Here is a 26,516-nt window from a genome sequence, read left to right as displayed (position 1 = left end):
TGCTCACTCGCCTCAGATGCTTCCAAAACGCATTAAAAAGAGGGAAAAGAACAATGAGTGAATACCTAGCATGATAAAAACTTCCCCACTGTGCAATATAACACACAAAAGAAAGGAGAAAGGAAAATGAATGATTATATATAAAATGCAAACAATGTTCACAAATCAGGAAAAATATTAAACATCCCTCTACACCTGAATAAAAATCAACGGCCTAAGGGAAACTAGATACGGCTCCACACGGAAACACACAAAGCACGTTAAAAAAAAAATCACCTAAAATGTCATCAACAAGTGGTGTATTAATATAATTAGTGGTGTGTCAGCTACATGCATGTGAATACCATAAAAAAAAAAGTGTGAAGATTGTGCCCGTGGCACTCTTTCGTCCTCGGCTGGCTCGCCCTCGTCTTTGGCTGGCTGTCCTCGTCCTTGGCTGGCTGTCCCCGCGTCCTTGGAGCGGCCAGAGAGACCGCCGGCAGTGCCCAGCAGCGGCTGGCAGCGGTGAGGAAGGGGCGGAGGAGCGACCACGCTCCACCAAGATCTCCACCAAGGCGAAGGTAAGCGCCCACCCACGAATGACTGTGTCGTAGGCAGACAAGTGGGCGTCCCAGAATTGGGAAGCAGGATCCCGACAGTGGGCGATGTGGGCGCGCGGGGTGGTGTGGTGGAGTGTGCTGACTCGACTCGGACGGGCCAAGGGGGAATGGCGTTGCTTGTGTCAGCGTTCCTACACACTTTCCTGTCTGCCCCTTGACGACACTTGCCACCGTTAAGTGTTAAGAGAGAGAGATAACACACATAGAACACTTCGGAGAAGGTCCGGAAGCCGCTGTTCACCACTTTTGTTAGCCTTTTTGTTAGCTGTTTTTTTTGTGTTTTTGATTAAGGCGCGAACTGTTATCTCACGTGAGGTCTGGTGTACCGTTGCCTGCTTTCTCCAGTTGATAGAAGTCGTGAGACAACACAATAGCCTTTTAGTTAAGTGATGTGGGTTATGTGTTGGCCGAGCGGAGCCGTTAAGTTCACTTTGAGTTCACTTAATTTACTGTCTCTCTCTCTGGTTGATTAAATGGTTGTATTGCTTTTTAAATATATTCACAGAATAGTTACAGTATTTTGTGGACAAGTCGTAAGTCGTACGCACACTCCGAGAAGTCCTGTGCTCTCGTCCGCCGCCCGCCCTGATCTGCCGGCTTCTCTTGGTACAGGAGCGGCCAGCGGATAGCATGCTTGCTGAAACAGCACCGTTCCCACGGCAAGGATTTACATAGATTTACATAGAAAATCAGACCACACAGACCCCATGGTCCAGACTTGGTGGTCTGTCCTTAAACCTAAGTGATTTTACATTAATCAGAAGACTCCAAAACGTTGCATTTCTACTCTAGTTGATATTAAGTTGAAGGAAGTGACGGTCGAGCTTATTTTTGAAGGAGTCAATCGTGTTACACTGGACCACTGATGGTGGAAGCTTATTCCATTCTCGCACTACAACGTTGGTGAAGAAAAATTTGGTGCAATCTGAATTTACTTGTCTACATCTGAGTTTTACGCCATTGTTCCTCGTGCGCAGACTGTCATCGATCATAAACAATGTTGATCTGTCTACATTCGTGAAACCATTAAGTATTTTAAAACATTCGATCAATTTTCCTCGGAGGCGACGTTTCTCAAGAGAGAACATGTTAAGGATAGAAAGCCTTTCTTCGTAGGATTTGTTGCGCAAGGAAGGGATCATTTTCGTTGCCCGACGCTGAACACCTTCTAATTTAGCAATATCCTTTGCATGGTGGGGGGACCAAAACTGTACCGCATATTCCAAGTGGGGTCTGACTAAACTGTTGTAGAGCGGGAGTATTACATCTTTATTCTTGAATACAAAGTTTCTTTTAATGAAGCCCAACATTCTGTTCGCTTTATTTGCTGCATCGATGCATTGCTGTGAGAATTTGAGGTTTGACGCGATTTTGACCCCCAAGTCTTTGACGCATTGAACGCTTTTGAGTTTAACGCCGCGCATTTCGTATTCGAACTTCTTATTCCTCGTTCCAACTTGAAGGACCTGGTACTTGTCTACGTTAAAGGGCATCTCCCATCTATCCGACCAAGCTGAAATTTTGTGCAAATCCTCTTGGAGGCTTTGCCTGTCTTCGTCAGTGAGAACCGAGTTACCAATCTTTGTGTCGTCTGCAAATTTACTAATGCGGTTATTGAGTCCAACATCCACGTCGTTGATGTAAATAATGAAGAGCACTGGGCCAAGGACCGAGCCCTGAGGGACGCCACTAGTGACAGGCGCCCACTCTGAGTTAAATCCGTCAATCACTACTCTTTGTTGTCTGTTGCTCAACCAATTCGCGATCCATTGGTTTACTTGACCGTCAATACCTATTTGCTTTAATTTGTAAAGTAACTTATGATGCGGGACTTTATCAAACGCTTTCTGGAAATCAAGATAGACTACGTCCAGTGATTTGGTTACGTCATAAACAGTGAAGAGGTCGTTATAAAAGGTTAATAGGTTTGATAGGCAGGATCTTTTGTTTCGGAAGCCATGTTGTGAGTCCCCAATCAATGAGTGGCTTTCAAGGTAACTCACAATTTTGTCTCTAATTATGCCCTCAAGTAGCTTACCTACAACCGAAGTTAGACTAATGGGCCTGTAATTACCTGGTACTTTTTTGTCTCCTTTCTTGAAAATCGGTGTCACGTTAGCCTTTTTCCAATCTGAAGGGACGATGCCTTGTCGCAAGGACATATTGAATACGGTTGTGAGGGAGGAGAGTATTTCGCTCTTCGTTTCTTTCAGCAGAGTTGGATATACTTTGTCAGGTCCAGGACTTTTATTTGTTTTAAGTGAATGGAGAGCTTTAAGGACTTCATCGGTTGTTATTTCAAAATTAGGCAATGCATGCTCGAGATTTACAATAGTACTGGTGTTGGTGGTAGCGAGAGGAAGACTGTTAGTATTAAACACCGAGGAAAAGTAATTGTTTAAGAGGTTTGCAATGTGTTGGCTGTCAGTCACTAGTGCACCGTCGCTGTTTGATAAAGGTCCAATATCACTTTTGATCGCCTTTCTGTTGTTTATGTAACTGAAGAAAGATTTCGGGTTATTTTTACAGGAGCACCTCCTAAGCACAACGTAGCGTCTGTGTGTAACGTCCTGGCGCCACTGGGCCATGGCGATACGACATACATTCACACATTCACATTATGTTATAATATACACATTACATGCAGAAATTGAGAAGAAAGAGGTTCGAGGAGTTATCAAGACACCTCTCGGATCGGCAGCCAGAAGGGGAGTCCTCCCTGGGGGAATTTGTGGTCCTCCCCCCAGGCGGGGACTCCGAGGCTTGGTGTATGTGCGCCATTTTGAAATTTTAATTTTGGGAAAAGGTGTATATGTTGTGTGAATGTAGTGTGGTGTGGATAAAGAGAGGATCTGTCTTTAGAGAGCATGCTGAGCTACTCTCCGGTGTTGGTGAGACAATAGGGAAACGGTTAGTGAGGACATGGGAAGGGTCTTTGGAGGGCTTCAGCTCCCTTCTCACCTCCCATATATACCTCACCGGGAGTGGCTTGCACCCGTTCGGTAGGTGTCTTCCTACCTACTCCGACGGGAACTGGTAACAATTGTGCATCTCTCAGCCTTCAATGTTTCACTAACTGGTAACTTTGCACAAGTCGTACTCGCGCCGCCCACGCTCCATGCAGGCCGAGGCAAAGCTGGCCGGCCATGTGTTGCTGTCTGTGCCTTGGCAAGATGGCGCCATTATAAACACTTGCCTGCACCATGATGGGCTGGGGCTGACTTCCATCCAGGCCGGGGGCTTCGTGGTACAGTGGTTAGCACACTCTGCTCACGATCGAGAGAGCCCGGGCTCGATTCCCGGGCGGAGTGGAAAAATTTGGGCTGCTTTTCTGATACCCTACGCCCCTGTCCACCCAGCAGTGAATGGGTACCAGGTATTAATCGGGGGTTGTGTCCCGTCTCCTGGGGTCTGTTCCCTTCTCCTATAATTCCTTCCCCTTCTGTCTCTCTCTGTAATATGACCACAGATATTGTGTCCCGTCTCCTGGGGTCTGTTCCCTTCTCCTATAATTCTTTCCCCTTCTGTCCCTCTCCGGCATATGACCACAGATGTTGTGTCCCGTTTCCTGGGGTCTGTTCCCTTCTCCTATAATTCCTTCCCCTTCTATCTCTCTCTGGCATATGACCACAGATGTTGTGTCCTGTCTCCTGGGGTCTGTTCCTTTCTCCTATAATTCCTTCCCCTTCTGTCTCTCTCCGGCATATGACCACAGATGTTGCGCCGACTAAACCAAACTTTCCATCTGTTCCCTTCTCCTATAATTCCTTCCCCTTCTGTCTCTCTCCGGCATATGACCACAGATGTTGCGCCGACTAAACCAAATTTTCCATCTGTTCCCTTCTCCTATAATTCCTTCTCCTTCTATCTCTCTCCGGCATATGACCATTGATGTTGTGTCCTGTCTCCTGGGGTCTGTTCCTTTCTCCCATAATTCCTTCCCCTTCTGTCTCTCTCCGGCATATGACCACAGATGTTGCGCCGACTAAACCAAACTTTCCATCTGTTCCCTTTTCCTATAATTCCTTCCCCTTCTATCTCTCTCTGTAATATGACCACAGATATTGTGTCCCGTCTCCTGGGGTCTGTTCCCTTCTCCTATAATTCCTTCCCCTTCTGTCCCTCTCCGGCATATGACCACAGATGTTGTGTCCCGTCTCCTGGGGTCTGTTCCCTTTTCCTATAATTCCTTCCCCTTCTATCTCTCTCCGGCATATGACCACAGATGTTGTGTCCTGTCTCCTGGGGTCTGTTCCCTTCTCCTATAATTCCTTCCCCTTCTGTCTCTCTCCGGCATATGACCACAGATGTTGCGCCCACTAAACCAAACTTTCCATCTGTTCCCTTCTCCTATAATTCCTTCCCCTTCTGTCTCTTTCCGGCATATGACCACAGATGTTGCGCAGACTAAACAAAACTTTTTACTTTCCATTCAGGCCCCTCAAGAGAGCCTGCCGGCGCTACAGGTGTGCATGTCAAAAAAAAAAAAAAAAAAAAAAAAACATGGCAAATCCCTGACACGCTGTGCTGGCTCCGGCTCTGCTCACATTACTACCATTAGATTTGCATTGCTGGCGTGAGGTGCACTCCTCATTACACACACGCTCGCATACTTACGTGTGTGTGTGTGTGTGTGTTCATTAACCCGGTAGCAGCAGGCATCATGTTTCTTAATGATCCCTCCAAGCGAGAAAAATGAGAAAAAATCACCCCTCTCACAAACCATTTCATAATATATATCAAAGCATTTGTGATCAGATTATGCATCATCTATTTTTGGAGTTTATATCATGGCACAAATTTGGCCCGTCGCTGCTACACGGTAAAGCCACAAATTTGGCCCGTTGCTGCTACACTGTAAAGCCATAAATTTGGCCTGTCGCTGCCACACGGGAAAGCCACAAATTTGGCCCGTTGCTGCTACACTGTAAAGCCACAAATCTGGCCCGTTGCTGCTACACGGTAGAGCCACAAATTTGGCCCATCGCTGCTACACTGTAAAGCCACAAATTTGGCCAGTCCCTGCTACACTGTAAAGCCACAAATTTGGCCAGTCCCTGCTACACGGTAAAGCCACAAATTTGGCCCATCGCTGCTACACTGTAAAGCCACAAATTTGGCCCATCGCAGCTACACTGTAAAGCCACAAATTTGGCCAGTCGCTGCTACGCGGTAAAGCCACAAATTTGGCCCGTCACTGCTACACGGTAAAGCCACAAATTTGGCCCGTCACTGCTACACGGTTAATTATTGATACACATGACCACAAAATCCTGCTGAGCTATCTTTAATATTTTTAGAGCTAGCTCACAAGACGTCCAATCATTTCCATGCATATTTCCTATTTCTTTCATACTGTCCCTGATATTCATGTGTGTTTGTGTGTGTTTTTCTCCGGGTGTATTTCATGTGCATCACTGGGAGATTGTGTGTACGTGTGGCAACTATCCACGCACACACACACCAAACCCCGTAGAGCTATCTTTAATATTTTTAGAGCTAGCTCACAAAACGTCCAAACTTTTTCAGACCTGGCGGCTGTGGGAGTCAAGTTGTTGGTGGTGCCCAGGCTGGAACACTCCCCGGCCCCGCCCAGGGCTACGACAACCTGAGAAGGCACAGCAAGACACTGCCCCTGGCTTATAAGGTATTGGTGGTGGTAGTAGTAGTAGTAGTAGTAGTAGTAGTTGTAAGCCAAGATGTATAATAACTATTTGTGGTTTTGTTAAGGTAGGTTAGGTTTAGGGTATCTTCTAACACATGACAGCCAGCACCTAAGGGTATAAATCAACACAGAATGACCTCACTTTGTTGCATAGAAAGTCTCATTAGCAAGGAAGCATAGATGAATTTTCTGAGTCAAGACCTATAGTGTTTGCTTTTGGCTTTGATATGTTAAGTTAGGCCAAGTGTAGGTCATCTTCAAACACAGGACAGCTGGTAACTTATGGTATAAATCAACACAGAATGACCTCACTGTGTTGTATAGAATGTCTCGTTAGTAAGGAAGCATGTATGAATTTTCTGAGTCAAGAACTGTAGTAACCGTTTAGGGTTTTGTTAGGTTAGTTAAGTTTATGGTATCTTCAAACACATGACAGCCAGCACCTTAGGGTATAAATCAACACAGAATAACCTCACTGTGTTGTATAGAACGTCTCGTTAGTAAGGAAGCATGTATGAATTTTCTGAGTCAAGAACTGTAGTAACTGTTTAGGGTTTTGTTAGGTTAGGTAAGTTTATGGTATCTTCAAACACATGACAGCCAGCACCTTAGGGTATAAATCAACACAGAATGACCTCACTTTGTTGTATAGAAAGTCTCATTAGCAAGGAAGCATAGATGAATTTTCTGGGTCAAGACCTATAGTGTCTGCTTTGGGCTTTGATAGGTTAAGTTGGGTCAAGTTTAGGTCATCTTCAAACACAGGACAGCCAGCACCATATGGTATAAATCGACAATGAATGACCTCACTGTGTTGTATAGAATGTCTCGTTAGTAAGGAAGCATAGATGAATTTTCTGAGTCAAGACCTGTAGTAACTGTTTAGGGTTTTGTTAAGTTTAGGGTATATTCAGACACATGACAGCCAGCACCTTAGGGTATGAATCAACACAGAATGCCCTCACTTTGTTATATAAAATGTCTTGTTAGTAAGGAAGCATATATGAATTTTCTGAGTCAAGACTTATAGTAACTGTTTAGGGTTTTGTTAGGTTAGGTTAGTTAAGTTTAGGGTATCTTCAAACATTTGGCAGCCAGCACCTTATGGTATAAATCAACACAGAATGACCTCACTTTGCTGCATAGAAAGTCTTGTTAGTAAGGAAGCATGTATGAATTTTTCGAGTCAAGACCTATAGTAACTGTTTAGGGTTTTGTTAGGTTAGTTAAGTTTAGGGTATCTTCAAACACATGACAGCCAGCACCTTAGGGCATAAATCAACACAGAATGACCTCACTGTGTTGTATAAAATGTCTCGTTAGTAAGGAAGCATATATGAGTTTTCTGAGTCAAGACCTGTAGTAACTGTTTAGGGTTTTGTTAGGTTAGGCTAGTTAAGTTTAGGGTATCTTGAAGTGCATGACAGCCAGCACCTTATGGTATAAATCAACACAGAATGACCTCACTTTGTTTTATAGAAAATCTCATTAGCAAGGAAGCATAGATGAATTTTCTGAGTCAAGACCTGTAGTAACTGTTTAGGGTTTTGTTAGGTTAGGTTAGTTAAGTTTATGGTATCTTGAAGCACATGACAGCCAGCTGTTCAAGTGATCTCATACAAGCAAGCATATCAACCTGGTAGCAGCGACGGGCCAAGTTTGTGGCTTTACCGTGTACCAGCGACGGGCCAAGTTTGTGGCTTGACCGTGTAGCAGCGACAGGCCAAATTTGTGGCTTTACCGTGTAGCAGCGACTCGCCAAATTTGTGGCTTTACCGTGTACCAGTGACGGGCCAAATTTGTGGCTTTACCGTGTAGCAGCGACGGGCCAAATTTGTGGCTTTACCGTGTACCAGCGACGGGACAAATTTGTGCCATGTTATAAACCCCCCAAAATAGATGATGCATAAACTGAACACAAATGCTTTGATATATATTATGAAATGGTTTGTGTGAGTGATGATTTTTTCCCATTTATCTCGCTTGGAGGGACCATTAAGAAACATGATGCCTGCTGCTGCCACCACCACCGGGTTAACATGTGCTGGCGACGATCTGTTCACACGTCACTTGCCGCAGCGTTGAGGCGGGATGCAGCGTGCTCTGAGGCCACCCCGGGCAGGAGGCAACATGTGACCTCGGGCGCCAAACCTTTGACCTCTATTCAGGAGCAGTAAGTAGCGGGCTTTTTTTATATATATTTTTCTTTACGCCCTTGAACTGTCTCCTTAGCTGTAAAAGAAAGAAAAAAATTTAAAAAATTACTCATTGCCGTCCTGGAGTGAACAGACTGTGATCCGGGTGAACGTATTACTCGGGTGACATGTTAACTTATTCACTTTGAGGCGAGTGTTGCTGTCGAGAAAATGAGTCATCCTCACTTTGCTCTGAGTCTGAAAGCATTATGGAACATTATCTCTCTCTCTCTCTCTCTCTCTCTCTCTCTCACGGCCCACATTTCGACCGCCACACATATTTGACCAGGCTTTCCTAGGAGTTGTGGGCATTTCCAGGGGTAGTTTTGTGACCCTTCCTCTGTACTGTGAACCTAACGAAACACACATTTGACAAGGCTTTCCTAAGAGTTGTGGGCATTTCCAGGGGTAGTTTTGTGACCCTTCCTCTGTACTGTGAACCTAAAGGAACACACATTTGACCAGGCTTTCCTAGGGGTTGTGGGCATTTCCAGGGGTAGTTTTGTGACCCTGGTGGTAGTGTGACCCTGCCTCTGTACCATGAACCTAAAGAAACACACATTTCACCAGGCTTTCCTAGGAGTTGTGGGCATTTCCAGGGGTAGTTGTGTGACCCTGGTGGTAGTGTGACCCTTCCTCTGTACCATGAATCTAAGGAAACACTCATTTGACCAGGCTTTCCTAGGATTTGTGGGCATTTCCAGGGGTAGTTTTGTGACCCTGGTGTAGTGTGACCCTGCCTCTGTACCATGAACCTAAAGAAACACACATTTCACCAGGCTTTCCTAGGAGTTGTGGGCATTTCCAGAGGTAGTTGTGTGACCCTGGTGGTAGTGTGACCCTTCCTCTGTACCATGAACCCAACCCAGCTCTGTTTTGGCCCTGGGAGGTGGTTGGTGTGAGGGTCGGATGCCAGGCTCACCAGCAGGGACTTGGCACAACACACACGATAACTTGTGACTATAATTCTGCGCCTGACTGCTGCTGCTGCTGTGGTCATAACTTTGGGGTGTAACTGAGATGGGATTTTTTTTATTTTTTGTATCTATTTATCTATATATTTATTTATTATTATTATTTTTTTTGTGTGTGTGTGTGAGAGAGGAAGAGGAGGAGGAAGATTATAGATTTTTCCTTTTCAGATGTGGAGGTAACTCTCTCTCTCTCTCTCTGGAATAAGAAAATAGAGATGAATTTTATATATATATATATATATATATATATATATATATATATATATATATATATATATATATATATATATATATATATATATATATATATATATATATATATATATATATATATATATATATATATATATATATATATGGTAGGCATCTTCCGGTGGGGCCTGATGGTCGGCCCAAGGCTTCTTCCAGGTGGGGCCTGATGGTCAGCCCAGCCTGGCGCGAGGCGTAGTGTTTATAGTGGCGCCATCTTGCATTGGCTCATGCTGCCCCGGAACTGATTCGCTTGGGCGGCTTCCTCTAGAGTCCGGGTTGATGGGTGGTCTTCAGGACAGCATGTGGGTAGTTTTAAGCCACTCGGCGGTGACTGAAAAATCCAGTGGTAGCGTGAGGATTGGGTCCACGCTATCACTTCTATTATTATTATTATTATTACTACTATTATTATTACTATTATTATTATTATTATCATTATTATTATTATTATTATTATTATTATTATTATTATTATCATCATCTCACAACTGATGGAAGCTGGGACGGAAAGTTGCTGATATGTGGTAAGTTACTATTTTCTCTTTCAACCATGATTTCTACCAGTCTACCAGGGTCTAACCACCGCACAATCATTCGCCCAACATCCCTCTACCAGTCTACCACAATTCAACCATCAGTCATCAACCGAAAAACTCGACTTGTTCAAAACTTTTTCAACTCTGTAACCCCAAAATGTCAACCCAAGACCTGACATTCAACCACGATTTCTACCACTCCACCACAATCTACCGGGACCTAACCACCATATATCTTTTCAGGGCAATGGCTGACTGGTTAGTGCTGTCTGGTCACTCAGCTCAGCAAGGGACTGGAAGCTGGAACACTCTCTCTCTCAAAAAAATAATGTAAAGGTGTATAAGGTTCATTAAAAAGAAGAGAGAGAGAGAGAGAGAGAGAGAGAGAGAGAGAGAGAGAGAGAGAGAGAGAGAGAGTTTCATCTCATCCTCTCTCTCTCCCCAACATCCAGGCGGCATCTTGGGAGGGGAGGGGAAGAATACAATAGCTCACTGGTGGGCAGAGAGAGCGAGAGAAGAAGAGTAATAGGTTTAAATACATCCATTGTAATATATATTTCCAAACTTTATTACTCTTCTCTTTTATAGGAACACAGAGAGAGAGAGAGTTCCATCTCTCTCTTTGCCCTTCCTTGCCTCAATTAATCTCCCTCCATCTTCTCCCCAACAGGACTTGTCTCAGTCTCATCTTGTCTCCTCAGCATCCAGGGAGCATCTTGAAGGCCTGACTGGTCTCCTCAGCTCAGTGGTCTCGTCTCTGTCTCCTTCCCTGCAAGAGTCTGGCAGAGTTTAGTGCCAAGAGTGTGTGTGTGTGTGTGTGTGTGTGTGTGTGTGTGTGTGTGTGTGTGTGTGTGTGTGTGTGTGTGTGTCTCTCTCTCTCTCTCTCTCTCTCTCTCTCTCTCTCTCTCTCTCTCTCAGGCCCCACAGGGTGTCCCCACAGTGTGTTTACAACCCCCACAGACACATGCCCCCCCAGACACATAAGGGACCCCCCCCCTCTCTCTCTCTCTGCAAGAAGAGTCAGTTTGGTCAATAAATATTCAAGCAATTTCTGGTGTTTTTTTTCGTCCATTCTGCAAAGTTTTCAAAGACACAGACCTTGATAAAAGTGGAGATAACAGGGAAACGAAGAGGAGGAGGAAGGAAAAGGGAGAGAAAATGGAGTCGAACTTGGAGGAGGAAATGAACGAAACCACCAAAATTATGCCGGAGAAATACACAGACCTTGATAAAAGTGGAGATAACAGGGAAACGAAGAGGAGGAGGAAGAGGGAAGATTAAACTATTTTTTTGTATAGGAGGAAGAGAGGAATGAAAAATGGACTTGAACTTGGAGGAGGAAATGAACAAAACCACCAAAATTACACTTGAGAAATACACAGACCTTGATAAAAGTGGAAATAACAGGGAAACGAAGAGGAGGAGGAAGAAGAGGAAGACAGGAGGAGGAAGAGGAAAGATTAAGCTATTTTTTGGTATAAGAGGATAGGAAGAAGAGGTGGAGAAAAATGGACTTGAACTTGGAGGAGGAAATGACCGAACCCACCAAAATTAATCCCGGAGAGATACACAAACCTTGATAAAAGTGGAGATAACAGGGAAACAAAGAGGAGGAGGAAGAAGAGGAAGACAAGAGGAGGAAGAGGAAAGATTAAATTATGTTTTGACGTAGGAAGAGAGGAAGGAAAAGGGAGAGAAATGGAGTTGAACTTGGAAGAGGAAATGAACAAAACCACCAAAATTAATCCCGGAGAAATACACAAACCTTGATAAAAGTGGAGATAACAGGGAAACAAAGAGGAGGAGGAAGAGGAAAGTAAATTATTTTTTGACGTAGGAAGAGAGGAAGGAAAAGGGAGAGAAATGGAGTTGAACTTGGAAGAGGAAATGAACGAAACCACCAAAATTACACTGGAGAAATACACAGACCTTGATAAAAGTGGAGAGAACAGGGAAACGAAGAGGAGGAGGAAGAAGAGGAAGACAGGAGGAGGAAGAGGAAAGATTAAACTACTTTTTGGTATAGAAGGAAAAGAGGAAGAGAGGAAAGAAGGGAAAAACGGAGGAAACATGGAGAGAATCAGTGAGGGGAAGTACCTGTTCTTGAGGCAGCCCCTGACCTGACGTAGCCTTGTGCCTGAGCATACACTGGGGTGGGTTGCTTCACTCACCCACAGTCACCATGCGTGGTGATGAGGTACGTGGGTGTCCCCTTGGTGGTCTCCTGGGCTCACTGGAGGGCTGAGTCTGGTCTCATCTCAGCTCCTTCCCTGAAAGAACCATCACAGAGTTAGTGTGTGTATGTGTGTGCATCAAATACAAGTGCCAATATCTCGGCAAGCACATCAGTTAGGAACACAAGATTCTAACACAAGATGTTCCTAACACTCACCTACAACACCTGTAACTGGCAGTGTTCATAACCTTCTAGCTCCTGAGAAATTTGCAGCACATCAGTTAGGAACACGAGATTCTAACACAAGATGCTCCTAACACTCACCTACAATGCTTATAACGGCAGTCTCCATAACCTTCTAGCTCCTGAGAAATTTGCACTTAACTAAAAACTTTCCAACATAAAAATATCCAAAATTCAATGACAACTTCAAGTGCCAATATCTCGGCAAGCACATCAGTTAGGAACACAAGATTCTAACACAAGATGCTCCTAACACTCACCTACAACACCTGTAACTGGCAGTGTTCATAACCTTCTAGCTCCTGAGAAATTTGCACTTAACTAAAAACTTTCTAACAAAAATATCCAAAATTCAATGACAACCTCAACTGGCAATATCTCGGCAAGCACATCAGTTAGGAACACAAGATTCTAATACAAGATGCTCCTAACACTCACCTACAACACCTACAACTGGCAGTGTTCATAACCCTCTAGCTCCTGAGAAATTTGCACTTAACTAAAAACTTTCCAACAAAAATATTCAATTTTCAGTGACAACTCTAACTGCCAATATCTCGGAATCTACATCAGTTAGGAACACTATAGGAAGGCAGACGTGGAAAACCTCAGGAAACATTACAGAGAGCTGGACTGGGATGAGCTAATGGGAACAAGTGAAGTGCAGGAAAAGTGTGATATCTTTATGGAGGCGTATAAAACAGGGTCAAGAAGTTTGTACCAGAAACAGACCCAAAGAGAAGGGAAAAAGGACTGGTTTAATGCAAGGTGTGCTAAGGCAAAAGAAAAAAAAGAGACAAAGCAAGGAAAAGACTAAAAAGAAATAAAAACCAAAGGAATAAAGAAGATTTTAAGGCAGCGAGAAATGAATACGTGAAAATAAGGAAGGAAGAAGAGAAGGGATATGAAAAGGATATTGTGGAAAAGTGTAAGGAACAACCCAAACTATTTTACAGATTCATAAATGGAAAGATTGAACCAAGAGAAACAATTGACAGACTGAGCGACGGGAGTGTGACAACCGCTGATCCTCAAGACACGGCGGAGTTACTAAAAAAAAGAGTTCCGGCAAGTTTTTACTAAAGAATCAACGAGCCACAAGAAAACAAGACAAATGTTCACATGGAAGAAGTCTCAGTATACAAAGAGGAGATATAGAACTGGAACTTGGAAGAGGGGAAAGCTGTAGGACCAGATGGAGTCTCAGGGAATAGATTAACATTTCTGTTTTTCTTTATATATATTTCCTTACAATCTTCCACTTCACTTAGTTTAGCTGTTCTGTGTGTGTGTGTGTGTGTGTGTGTGTGTGTAGCAGCAACATCACTCGCCCGCTGTGGTGTGTCTGTGGGCCTGGCCGAGGGTGCAGGCAGCAGCTTCCTCGGACAAGGGTGCCCTACAGGCGGCGTCCAGCAGGCACACGGCCCCTCTCCAGGCCTGTGGGCAGGGCACTCACCCGCAGAGTGCCGGCACCTTCTTCTTCCTCTTCATTCTTCATTCCTCTTCATTCATCCTACGCTACTCACTCTTCATTCATTCTTCTCCAGACCTCTGAGGCCCAGCATGCCTTCCTTCCTCCCTCTCTGGTCTTCCTTCTTCTTCATTTTTCTCTGGGTGTTTCTGCCAAGAGTGTCCCACGCGGCACACTGCTGTACTGTCTGTGCCTTTATCTCCCCTCAGCCCCAGAACAGTGCTCAGCCTTCCCTGCTGGAGCCACTTGCCCGTCCATCACCCGGCCACTGGCCAACAATACAAGGCTTGACAAGCACCACTGGAGTGTTCCTACCTTGACCCATTACATATTCTGCCATCAATTCCCTCGGGGCAGCAACCCTAACAAGCCATCACAGCTCCCAGGCCGGAACTCTGCCCCAGTGGTCTCTGCTGGGCCGGGTTTAACAAGTCCATCACAGCTCCCAGGCCGGCACTCTGCACCAGTGGTCTCTGCTGGGCCAGGTTTCTTGTGGAAGAATTCCCTCGGGGCAGCAACCCCAACAAGCCATCACAGCTCCCAGGCCGGCACTCTGCCCCAGTGGTCTCTGCTGGGCCGGGTTTCTTGTGGAGTGCAGGGAAACTTGACAAACCCTCACACAGCGTCCCCTTGATAATCGTGCTGATGGTCTGTTGTGGCGGCCTGAGTCACCGCTGCTGCACTGTGCCGGGGCAAGGTGGCTAGGGGCAGACGGCACTGTTCACTGTGATGTTGGCTGCTGCACTGTGCCAGGGCAAGGTGGCTCAGGGCAGGCGGCATTGTTCACAGTGGTGTTGGCTGCTGCACTGTGCCGGGGCAAGGTGGCTCGGGGCAGACGGCACTGTTCACTGTGGTGTTGGCTGCTGCACTGTGCTGGGGCAAGGTGGCTCGGGGCAGACAGCACTGTTCACTGTAGTGGTGCTTGTTGGCTGTGTTGGGTGTGTCTGTTAAGGTCACTCTTCATACTAAACCTTTGGCCACACTCTTGGCATTCATGGGGTCTTTCACCAGTGTGTGTGTTGAGGTCACTGTCTTTCTTTCACTAGTCTTTTCATTCCTTTCTTTCTTTTCTGTTCTTGTTGTTCCTCCATGTCTGTCTTTCTCTCTTCGTCTTCTCTTTCTTCTTGTTCTTCAGCCAGGGCGGGGTTCCCAAACACTGTCCTCCACCGCCACCACATAAAGCAGCCCCACACAACACCTCAGGGGAAGTGGATCTTCATGTGCCTGGCAATATTCCGCTTGGTCTTGAAATGTTTTAGACAAACATCACACTTGAACTCTCTCAGATCAGAGTGTGTGGCAATGTGGCTGTTCAAAGCAGACTTAGAAAAGAACCTTCTGTCACACTCAAGGCATTCATGAGGTCTTTCACCAGTGTGTGTAAGTATGTGTCTATTTAGTTCCCTCTTCACACTGAACCTTCTGTCACACTCAGGGCATTCATGAGGTCTTTCACCAGTGTGTGTAAGGGTGTGTACTTTGAGGCTACTCTTCTGAGTGAACACTTTGCCACACTCTTGACATTCATGAGGTCTTTCACCAGTGTGTGTAAGGGTGTGTGTTTAAGGTAACTCTTCCTGAACACTTTGACACACTCTTGGCATTCATGAAGTCTTTCACCAGTGTGTGTAAGGATGTGTGTGTTAAGGTTACTCTTCTGAGTGAACGCTTTGCCACACTCTTGGCATTCATGAGGTCTTTCACCAGTGTGTGTAAGGGTGTGTCTGTTAAGGTGACTCTTTTGAGTGAACACTTTGCCACACTCTTGGCATTCATGAGGTCTTTCACCAGTGTGTGTAAGGGTGTGTCTATTAAGGTCACTCTTCGTACTGAACACTTTGCCACACTCTTGGCATTCATGAGGTCTTCCACCAGAGTGTGTGGGTGTGTTTGTTGAGGTCACCCTTCCCTGGGAGTCTTTTCCCACACTCTTGGCACTCATGCTTCCCTTCAGCGGTGTGTGCAAGGCTGTGTCTGGTGAACTTGCTCTTGGTCTCAAACCTTCTCTCACTCAAACTCTCCCTTTACTTTATGGCTGGAGATGCCAGCAGCAAGGTGGTGGTGGTGGTGGTGGTAGCGGTTCTCCTGAGCACCCCTGATCAGAGCATGCAAGGTGCTGTTCAAAGTCATGGCACTGAATTTTTTCTTTTGCACAGAATATGATGAAGGAATTGCACTGTACTGTACTGCATGTTCTGGCACTGATCCTCACAGCAGTGGCAGGCTGCTCCTGCTGGTCCTGGCCCCTCAGGCTGATGCCCGGCCCTGCAGCCTCCACTGCAACAGAAGTCAGCGGCAGAGAGGACGCAGCACGGCACCCTCAGACCCTCGCTGCTGCACCAGCACCAGGGGTGACTGTTGGGACAAAGATCACAGCCTCATAGAAACATGCTTCAAACTGAAAACCAAAAGCATCTACAAGTTCCATAAAATGTAGCAGAGCACAACACAGTTACTGGTTTTCAACCCCAATATTGTGACAACTGCATCAAAGAAACTGAGGCAAAATAGACCCAGAGCAGTGAACTAGCTGCCCTTGACAACCTGGAGGCATCCATGCAGCAGGCAGCTGAAAAGCACCTTGTGGATATGGGAAGCGGAAAACAGAGACAGAACAATGCTGCAGAACAGGCAGCACAACAAAGGGCATCAAGGAAGGGAAAGAACAGAGCAGGGAAGTGTGCAGAGCGCTGTCGCTTTGAGAGAAAAAACAACAAGATAACGTGGATCAAAAACAAACAAAAAAAGAGAAAAATGAAATAAAACCAGACATTTAAACATGAAAGAATCAAATTGTCACCAACAAGATTAAAGGAGACAAAAACTCCGGAAACAAACAACCACGGAGACAAATAAACACTCTCGGAGGCCAAGAAGTAAAGAAGAAAGCTCCCTCTTGCTCTCCATGAAGACGCAGCACAGGTGCGGACAGGGACCAGACCCAGGCTGTTCACTGACTGGGATGCTGTGACCTCCATGACTACTAGAAGGCCTCTGGCTCAATAAAGAGACAAAATAATGCAAGCACTTGTGCTGTACAAAGTCCACAGCAAAACAATGGATGCAACAAACACTTGCCAAAACAACAAGACATTAACAAATATTGGGGAGAATTATGTAGGAAATCAGACCACACAGACCCCAAGGTCCAGACTAGGGTGTCTGTCCTTAAAAATAAGTGATTTTTCATTGATCAGATGGCTCCAAAACTTTGCATTTCCCTCTAGTTAACATTAAGCTCAAGGAAGTGACAGTTGAGCTTGTTCTTAAATTAGTCAGTCGTGTTACACTGGACCACTGACGGTGGGAGCTTATTCCATTCTCGCACTACAATGCTGGTGAAGAAATATTTGGTGCAATCTGAATTTGCCTAATCTACATTTGAGTTTTATGCCATTTCTTCCTCGTTCGCAAAGTGTCATCGATCATAAACAATTTTGTTCTGTCTACATTCAAACCCATTAGTATTTTAAAACATTCGATCAGTTTTCCTCGGAGGCAACGTTTCTCAAGAGAACATGTTAAGGGTGGAAAGCCTTTCGTAAGATTTGTTTTACACCACGTTCTCAGAACAGTGTTAGGGTGGAATGTCCTTTGTATGGTGTTGCACAAGGAAGGGATCGTTTTTGTTACCTGACGCTGAACACCTTCTAATTCTATCAATGTCTAACCATGGTGGGGAGGACCAAACATGCACCCGCATATTCCAATCAGGGTCTGGCTAACAAAACCGTAAATTGGAGCATTCCGGCGCAATGGGTCCATTCAAACTATTGTAGAGCGGAAGTATTACATCTTTTATTCTGAATAAAAAGTTTCTTTTATCGAAACCCAACATATCTGTTCACTTTGTTATGCTGCATCGATGCATTGGCGTGAGAATTTGAGGTTTGACGCGATTTTGACCCCAGGTCCTAAACGCATCAAACGCTTTTGAGTTTAACGCCACCCATTTCTGTAATTTGAATATCTAGTATTTCTTGTTCCAATTTGAAGGAGATAGATAGATAGATAGATAGATAGATAGATAGATAGATAGATAGATAGATAGATAGATATAAATAGATATAGATAGATAGATAGATAGATAAACTATATAGGGTTGGTGGTTTAAACCAAATGGTTTAAACCAATAATAAAAAAAAACAGTGGTTTAAACCAACTAATAAAACCTTTTTTTTTCTTTTGTGTGTATCTTTGTTAGTTTTATCAGTATTGTGGTTTTAACTATATGTAAGATTTTAATTATGTACAGCAGGGTTGGCGGTTTAAACCAGGGGTGTCAAACTCAAAACCCTTGGAGGGCCCATTCATGCTCTGAAGTGCCGTCATGGGGGCCAACAAGGGTAGAAAATACATTGACAAGATTGAAGTTACCGTGATACCGCGGGCCATTTATGACTATCCCACGGGCCATGAGTTTGACACCGCTGGTTTAAACCAAAAAACCATCAATCATACTCACTTTTCTATACACTTTGCTCTGTTTCTGTAATTAAGTATGTTCAGTTTACAGTATGTATCAATTTAAATTACATGGTAGTTCAGCGTATGCGTATCTATATTTTCGGCATTATAAGGTCTGACACGAGAAGGATTTAGCACGTCATCCCACTCGTCCTCACATCACCTTCGCTGTATGGCACTGTTCAAGCACTGGAATGGTAGACACACGCACACGTTGCATTATTTCAACACTTTTAAGACTTACACATCTTTCAAATGCGTATTATCTTAGCTTTTTCTTGGGAGTTACAAGCCAGGACCCCTTACATAGGACCCGGACACCGGACAGGACGCCAAACTTGCGCGTCCCTCACAGCGGCCTCCCTCACTCTAGCTTAGTTAAAACACAATTTTGGTCTTTCATATCTTGTTTCCAATCAAGCACTGTCCACTCCCTCCACATTCCACACCATCGCATCACCGACGCCCCTGTAGCTAATGTGTGCAGCAGTAGATATCGGGTCCGGGACTTTTATTTGTTTTATGAAAGTTCAGACCTTTACATAACTTCATCGGTAGTTATTGGCAAAGATTTGGCAATGCATGCCGCGAGATTGGGGTTAGCACTGTTGTCATCATAGTGTTGAGTAGTGGTGGTGGGAGACTGCTTGTGTTAACTCCTCTTCTACTACTAAAGCCGGGCCAAACAGCGCCCCACTGTATCCGAGATCACTGAAAAGTGTAAAATTTCAAATGTCGCTTATTGAACATAACAATGTTTTCAACCATAAACTCAAATATAATCATCATGCCATGTTATATATGAAAACATGAAGAAATTAAATGTAATTGCACATAAAGGAACATAACTTATTTGATAATTTGAGAGATGTAAGCATAAATATAGAGATAAAATAACTTCAAGTATTACTATTTCTGCGAAGCTAGCACGGGCGCGAGTACAGCACATCCTTGGATATGTGGTATGGGCAGACGCTTAAGAACACAGATAGCATACTGGCGCTATCCTACGTGTTGAAGGGGTTAAACATCCTAGAAAAGTAATTGTTTAAGAGGTTTGCAATGTGTTGGCTGTCAGACACTTGTGCACCATCACTGTTTGTTAAAGGTCAATTCCACTTCTGATACGCCTTTCCTATTTTTTATATAACTGAAGAAGGGTTTTGTATTATTTTACAGTTGGCTGCAATGTTTTTCTTCATATCTACTTTGCCTGACATACTAATCTTTTCACTCGCACGCCTGGCTTCATGATAAAGTCTAATGTTTCCGGGCGTGCTTTGTTCTTTCTTTTAGCCCTGCAAAGCAATTTTTCTCTCCTTAATCGAAAGGTGTTTAATTTGTACTATTATTCCAAAAGGTGTGCTTTTTATTAGTGTTACTTCACTTCTCCTCACACATTGGGACAAAGTGTTCTGCTGAGTGAGTAAATAATCCTTAAGTTTAACTAGCAAACTTCCTCTACGATTGTCGTCACCTGTATTGTTGTCGGATTTTCTACGAAAATTACCTCTTGAAATTTAGCATCTTTTCTTTATTTTCAGTCACTGTTGATTGGGCTCTGATATCGGCCTTTTTACTAATCTATGATGATCGCTTAAGAACCAAAGGTGTTCTCCTACCGTGACATTACTGACTAGGTTATCTTGGGTCGCTATAACAAGGTCAAGTATGTTATTTGTTGAGTTGGTTAAACCATTTGGCTTCAGTAATTTTCTTCTAAAAATTCCAATCATTCTATGTGACTCGCGCCTTCTGTGCCTGACAGTGTCGCCATTACAGTCGATATGGGGAGATTAAAGTGTCCTAATGTCAGTGGTCGCTGTTATTAAGTGACTGCATTATAACACTGTACATTCAACATCTTCTTTGAGTGATTGCCCGGAGGCCTGTAGGTGATAGATATATTTAGATTGAATTTTGCAATGTTTACCATAGCACAAATGTTCAACGTTAGTCTCTTGGTGTTCTGTCAGTGGGTTTTGCAAATAGTTTTTTTTGATGTAAAGGGCAACACCACCTCTGATTAACACAATCTTTTTTGAAGTGTGTAGCCAGAGTAATTCACTTTAGTATGGCCTTCCCTAATATCTGCTGAAGAAATTACAACTCTGTCATGAACAGAGCTGCAAAGGCTAATAAAGGCTCTGCCCCCCCCGTGAGAGAATAACACTTGCTTATAGACTTGCATTGGCTACCCATTAAGGCACGAATAGTCTACAAAATATGTGTCTTGACTTACCAAACAAGCGACTTGGTAAACCTGGATATATGAGAACTTTACTACAGGATTTTCATTGGACACTGAAGCGTGTCAGTGAGACACAGTGCAGAACAGCACAGACTCCATGAGCCAAGGTCAACCTGGAACTGGGTTTCAGAGCATTTGAGAAGAGAGTGCCCAGCAGCTCTATAATGAGTTGCAAGTTACCCGTGGCGTAGGGATGTGTCGTAAAGCGTGCATCCCTATATACAACTCCAGAAGCGATCACCATGGAGGTGCGGGTCTGATACCGCCTATATGATACAAAGTGGCCCCAATTACACTGAGATAATTTTTTTAATTGGCTAAATCCCTTCAAAATGACCCCCAGTAACAAGGAATATATATATATATATATATATATATATATATATATATATATATATATATATATATATATATATATATATATATATAGATAGATAGATAGATGAATGAATGAATGAATGAATATACACACACACACACACACACACACATATATATATATATATATATATATATATATATATATATATATATATATATATATATATATATATATATATATATATATATATATATATATATATATATATATATATATATATATATATATATATATATATATATATATATATATATATATATATATATATATATAATTCTAGTGTTTGCCCATACTCACCTTGCAACTTAAAATTGGCTAGGGGGCCATTGAGACTTTGAATACGGTAAACATGAAATCGTCAAATGCATAGTTTTTTAGTTATGAGGTTGAAAAATACCCTAGATGTGGGAAATTCTTTACAATTACTTAGATGTGAGGAAATTTCATACATTCCGTTTTTTTTACAACGTACGGAAACCACATAAGGTAATTATTGAAAATCCTCCACCTCGAAAATACGATATTACGCCTCCATATTGTACTTAAGGGCATATTATACATACGGACGATGTGTTTACATGGCGATGTCATTGCAATATGAGCAGCGTTGCAACAATCCGGTTGGCAATGGTGCGCTAGGTTAGCGATAATACGTTTAGTTAGCGGTTAGCCCACGCATGAGACCAGGTGTACCGCGTGGTTATTTTTTTTAGAACCGCACCTTTCCTAATACTATTTCCGATGATGCGGCTGGGTTAGCGATGGTGCGCTTAGTTGGCCATTAGCCCGCATGTGAGACCAGGTCCACCACGTGGTTATTTTTTTAGAACACGCACCTTTACCTAATACTATTACCGACGATGCGCTAGGTTAGCGATGGTACACTTAGTTAGTATTACCGCGCATGTGAGACCAGGTCCATCACGCAAGTCGTTATTTTTTTAGAACATGCACCTTTAAGAAGAGGGGGGTCAGGGGCTGGCCCATACGTTATAAAGGGGTCATAAAGTTCGGTTGGATGAGTTTAAATATGCTCCACAACCAAATACCCGAGTTCAGGTCCCCAAGATCGTTGGGGGAAGGGATTAATTCGGCTTCTTTACTTTTAAGTACTTTGTTTTTTTAACTATGATATATGGAGGCATATTATCGTATTCTGGGCCTTGAGTCAATATCACAATCACCTTGTATGCCGGGAATATGAGCCCGTGAAGCAGATTCAAAATCGGTCAGTAAGTTTACGTGCTCAAACAGCTCAGGCAGGAGGTTGAGCCTGCACTTCCTGCACAAGCGCAGTATACTGTTTAAGGCGGCGTTGGATGGATCCTGCTAGCTGGTGGTTTTTACTTGTGTCAGTGATAAACAATGAAGATACACTGTGTTTGGTGCCGGACTCTACTTGGAGAAAGAAACCTTGTGATGAGGTGACAACCTACTAGAGAGGGCATGAGTGTGGTGGAGGTGGTTTATGTGAGCACTGATGGCGCCGGTGCCACGACAGATGGTGAGGTGAGCATCGTTTGGTGGGTTCACGACGCTTCTCTCCCAAAACAAGCAGGGATCCACTGAGTGCGTGGTTTTCGTATAGGAAACACTAAATTGTGTAAGCACTTATTTTAGTGGTGGTGTGAGGAAAAATTCCTAAATTTAGGGAATATCCTAGATCAAGGGAGTTTTATCCCCACACACACACTAAAAAATACTGAATCACGACAGATTTCATATCCCCCACCAAACCCCGCATTCCCACCAGGTCCCCAGGCTTGTATGGGGAAAGGGTATGGGCAAACACTAGAATTTTACCATATATATATATATATATATATATATATATATATATATATATATATATATATATATATATATATATATATATATATATATATATATATATATATATATCAGGGTTGGCAATGATTAAATCAAATTGATTTAATTAATTGATTAAATCATTGATTTTTTTAGTAAAAAATCATGATTTTTTTTTTTTTTTTACTAAAAGTATTCCATAAGTTAAATGATGTGCTCCAAAGATGGTAAAATCAGCCTCCTTTAGTCTTTACTAACTTGGGATTCAATGTATCATAATAATAAGGTTAGCAACAAACCGTAACAAATAAAATTCGATATTCTTCTGTGTGGTAATAATATAAAATGCTGTCATGAAAATAACTTCAGGCAACTCTGTCTGTCCTAAACCTGGTCCTGTACCAACTACAAACAAGTATTGAACACGTATGTATCAGGATCCTTGACTGTGCTCACACTTACCGCTAAACTCAAACTTAAAGTAACCTATGGAGATTTTCAAATCACTCAGTATATATATATATATATATATATATATATATATATATATATTTATATATTTATATATATATATATATATATATATATATATTTTTTTTTTTAATAAAAAAATCAAAAAAATCAAAAAAATCAAATAAATCAAATAAATCAAAAAAATCAATGATTTTTTTATTTTTTTGATTTTTTAAAAAAAATCAAAAAAATCACCAACCCTGATATATATATATATATATATACATATACATATACATATATATATATATATATATATATATATATATATATATATATATATATATATATGTATATGTATATGTATATATATATATATATATATAAACTTGACATGGGTAAGCTTGGGTGTGATTCTGGAATAATACCAAGCCGTCACCTCAGCAACAAAAAGCTTGAAACAGGTAAACTTGACATGGGTAAGCTTGGGTGTGATTCTGGAATATTACTGACCCATCACCTGAACCTCCCCCAAAAAGCTTGAAATAGATAACCTTGTAATACGCACTGTGTGGGCGTGGAGGCGTGGGGGCACTGGGTGGGCGTGGGGGCACTGTGTGGGCGTGGAGGCGTGGGGGCACTGTGTGGGCGTGGAGGGGTGGGGGCACTGTGTGGGCGTGGAGGCGTGGAGGCACTGTGTGGGCGTAGAGGCGTGAAGGCACTGTGTGGGCGTGGAGGCACTGTGTGGGCGTGGGGGCACTGTGTGGGCGTGGAGGCGTGGGGGCACTGTGTGGGCGTGGAGGCGTGGGGGCACTGTGTGGGCGTGGAGGCGTGGGGGCACTGTGTGGGCGTGGGTGGCGTGGCAGACTCCGCAGCGTTGCTGTTTACTTCCGTTGATCTTGACCTTGATCTTGATGTCACAGGAGTCCTGTGAAGGGAGGCTGTGGGTTTTGTGTGGCCTTAAAGAGTGGGATTCATAGAGGCTGGGAATTGAATGTGAAAAAGAATGCTAAAATAATTATGAATGGTAAACAAGTTCAAGCAAAAATTATTAGATTGGTAGACAGATAGATATATAGATAGATAGGTAGATAGATTTACGTAACATTGCTTAGGACAGGGAAAGGACTTGGCACCTTGGATGTAACTTAACACTGGCACTGTCCACCCCTGCCTCCTACCCACCCACCCCACCTCCTTCCCACCCCAATCCCTTCCCCAACCCAGTAAACCCGTTGCAACATGGCCGCCGTGGCAGGCTCAGCAGCGTCACTGGAGCTTCTCGCCGCGCACTCTATACACCCAAATCTGTGAGCTGGTGTAAACAAAGCCCCTCTAACCTTCTCCTGCCGCCCCGATCCTCACACCTTCCTCAGTGCCGATGATGACCTGCTGCTGCTGTGACCCTGACACACACACACACACACACACGCTCCACGAGAAGAGGAGAATGCTGTGTTGAGGCAGCGGGAGAGTGTGACGCGTCTCAAGGGTGAGTGTCTGGCCATCAGGAAGGAGTGTGCGGGCAAGGCTGAGCTGGTAATTAATCACTACGCGCCTCCAGAATACGACATTACGCCTCCTTATTATACTTAAGGGACGAAATACACGGGTAATTATAGAGATTCACTACGCGCCTCCAGAATACGATATTACGCCTCCTTATTATACTTAAGGGACGAAATACATGTGGTAATTATAGAGATTCACTACGCGCCTCCAGAATACGATATTACGCCTCCATATTATACTTAAGGGACGAAATACACGGGTAATTATAGAGATTCACTACGCGCCTCCAGAATACGATATTACGCCTCCATATTATACTTAAGGGACGAAATACACGGGTAATTATAGAGATTCACTACGCGCCTCCAGAATGCGATATTACGCCTCCATATTATACTTAAGGAACGAAATACATGGGTAATTATAGAGATTCAATACGCGCCTCCAGAATCGATATTCGCCTCCATATTATACTTAAGGGACGAAATACACGGGTAATTATAGAGATTCACTACGCGCCTCCAGAATACGATATTATGCCTCCATATTATACTTAAGGGACGAAATACATGTCCCTTAACCATAATATGAAGGCAGAAAAACTTAAAGGTAAAGAAAAAGTGGTAAAGGTAGTGGAAAGGCATATTATACATATGCGCGCTGTTTTGGTGTCGGCAGCGGCGGCAGCATTGGTTGGTGAGCAATGTTGCCAACGATACGGTTAGTGATGGTATGTTTAGTTAGCGATTAGCCCACGCATGCTAGACCAGGTCCACCACGCGTGGTTATTATTATTTTTTTTAGAACGCACCTTTACCCAAAGGGTTTTGTGAAGGTTTAGGCCGGGTATGTTTTTTTTTTTTTGTTGCCACACCCCAAGGTGGGGACACTGGCTATATGGAGGCCATCAGGGTCAAGCACTTATGTCCTTGAAGTGACGGCTCGTAGAGGGGAGGGGAGAATGCCTTGCCAACCAAGTTGGTCTTTGGACGAGGACTGGCATGTCTTTGTACCAGTGGAAGACGTGGGCGTGGGTTCCCTTTGTTCGCTGCAGGACGAGAGTGCTCAGAGCAGAAAACAATGGGAAGAGAGCCTCACTTAGGGCTGCAGCCACCTTGATCTAAAACAACTAAAGAATGTAGCATCCCATCCTCCAGTACAGAACCAATCCATATTTAAAGGAACGGATGGCAATGACTGACACCCGCTGCTGGTGAAGGCAAAGGAAAGGGGGGAGAGATGTTACGATGCAAATTTTACGCCTATTTCTGGATGATCCTTGGCAAACATAATTTTATAGACTGGTTTTGTGGTTCACCGAAAAATGCGCTCCTTACATTTTGAAAACACTGAATTTTATCTGCTTTACCATCCAGACAGCCAAATACAGAACAAATGGCATTCCGTATTTTTAGGAAAATGTGGAGAGTTTGCAACCCTCAGGCGTCATCTGGCGATGTATGGTGTTCTTGAATGCCCCCCCATTCTGGAGACTGTTTTCCACCTCCCTCCCGTAATCCGCCAAAGCGCT

General features: G+C 43.5%; 2 long non-coding RNA genes across 6 annotated transcripts; one reads left to right on the top strand and one right to left on the bottom strand.

Moving 5' to 3' along the window:
• Nucleotides 1–425: 425 nt before the first annotated feature.
• LOC126991396 (uncharacterized) lies at nt 426–9,595 on the top strand. Its single transcript, XR_007745474.1, has 3 exons — nt 426–560; nt 6,129–8,779; nt 9,270–9,595. It is a non-coding gene; the product is annotated as an uncharacterized LOC126991396 (long non-coding RNA).
• A 1,020-nt stretch (nt 9,596–10,615) lies between these two features.
• LOC126991395 (uncharacterized) lies at nt 10,616–24,625 on the bottom strand. Of its 5 annotated transcripts, none has more exons than XR_007745471.1 (3): nt 24,042–24,625; nt 12,319–12,491; nt 10,616–11,000 (listed from the first exon to the last, which is right to left on the bottom strand). It is a non-coding gene; the product is annotated as an uncharacterized LOC126991395 (long non-coding RNA). The 5 variants fall into 5 exon arrangements; XR_007745470.1 differs by lacking the exon at nt 10,616–11,000 and adding an exon at nt 16,324–16,466 and having other exon boundaries at nt 11,023–12,491; XR_007745473.1 differs by lacking the exon at nt 10,616–11,000 and adding an exon at nt 11,023–11,445 and having other exon boundaries at nt 12,151–12,491.
• Between the last annotated feature and the right edge of the window lie 1,891 nt (nt 24,626–26,516).

Source organism: Eriocheir sinensis, unplaced genomic scaffold (assembly GCF_024679095.1).
Source record: "Eriocheir sinensis breed Jianghai 21 unplaced genomic scaffold, ASM2467909v1 Scaffold273, whole genome shotgun sequence".
NCBI classification, from domain to species: Eukaryota; Metazoa; Arthropoda; class Malacostraca; order Decapoda; family Varunidae; genus Eriocheir; species Eriocheir sinensis.
The sequence above is the reverse complement of the archived record's forward strand: the minus strand, read 5'-3'. Positions and strand labels throughout refer to the sequence as shown.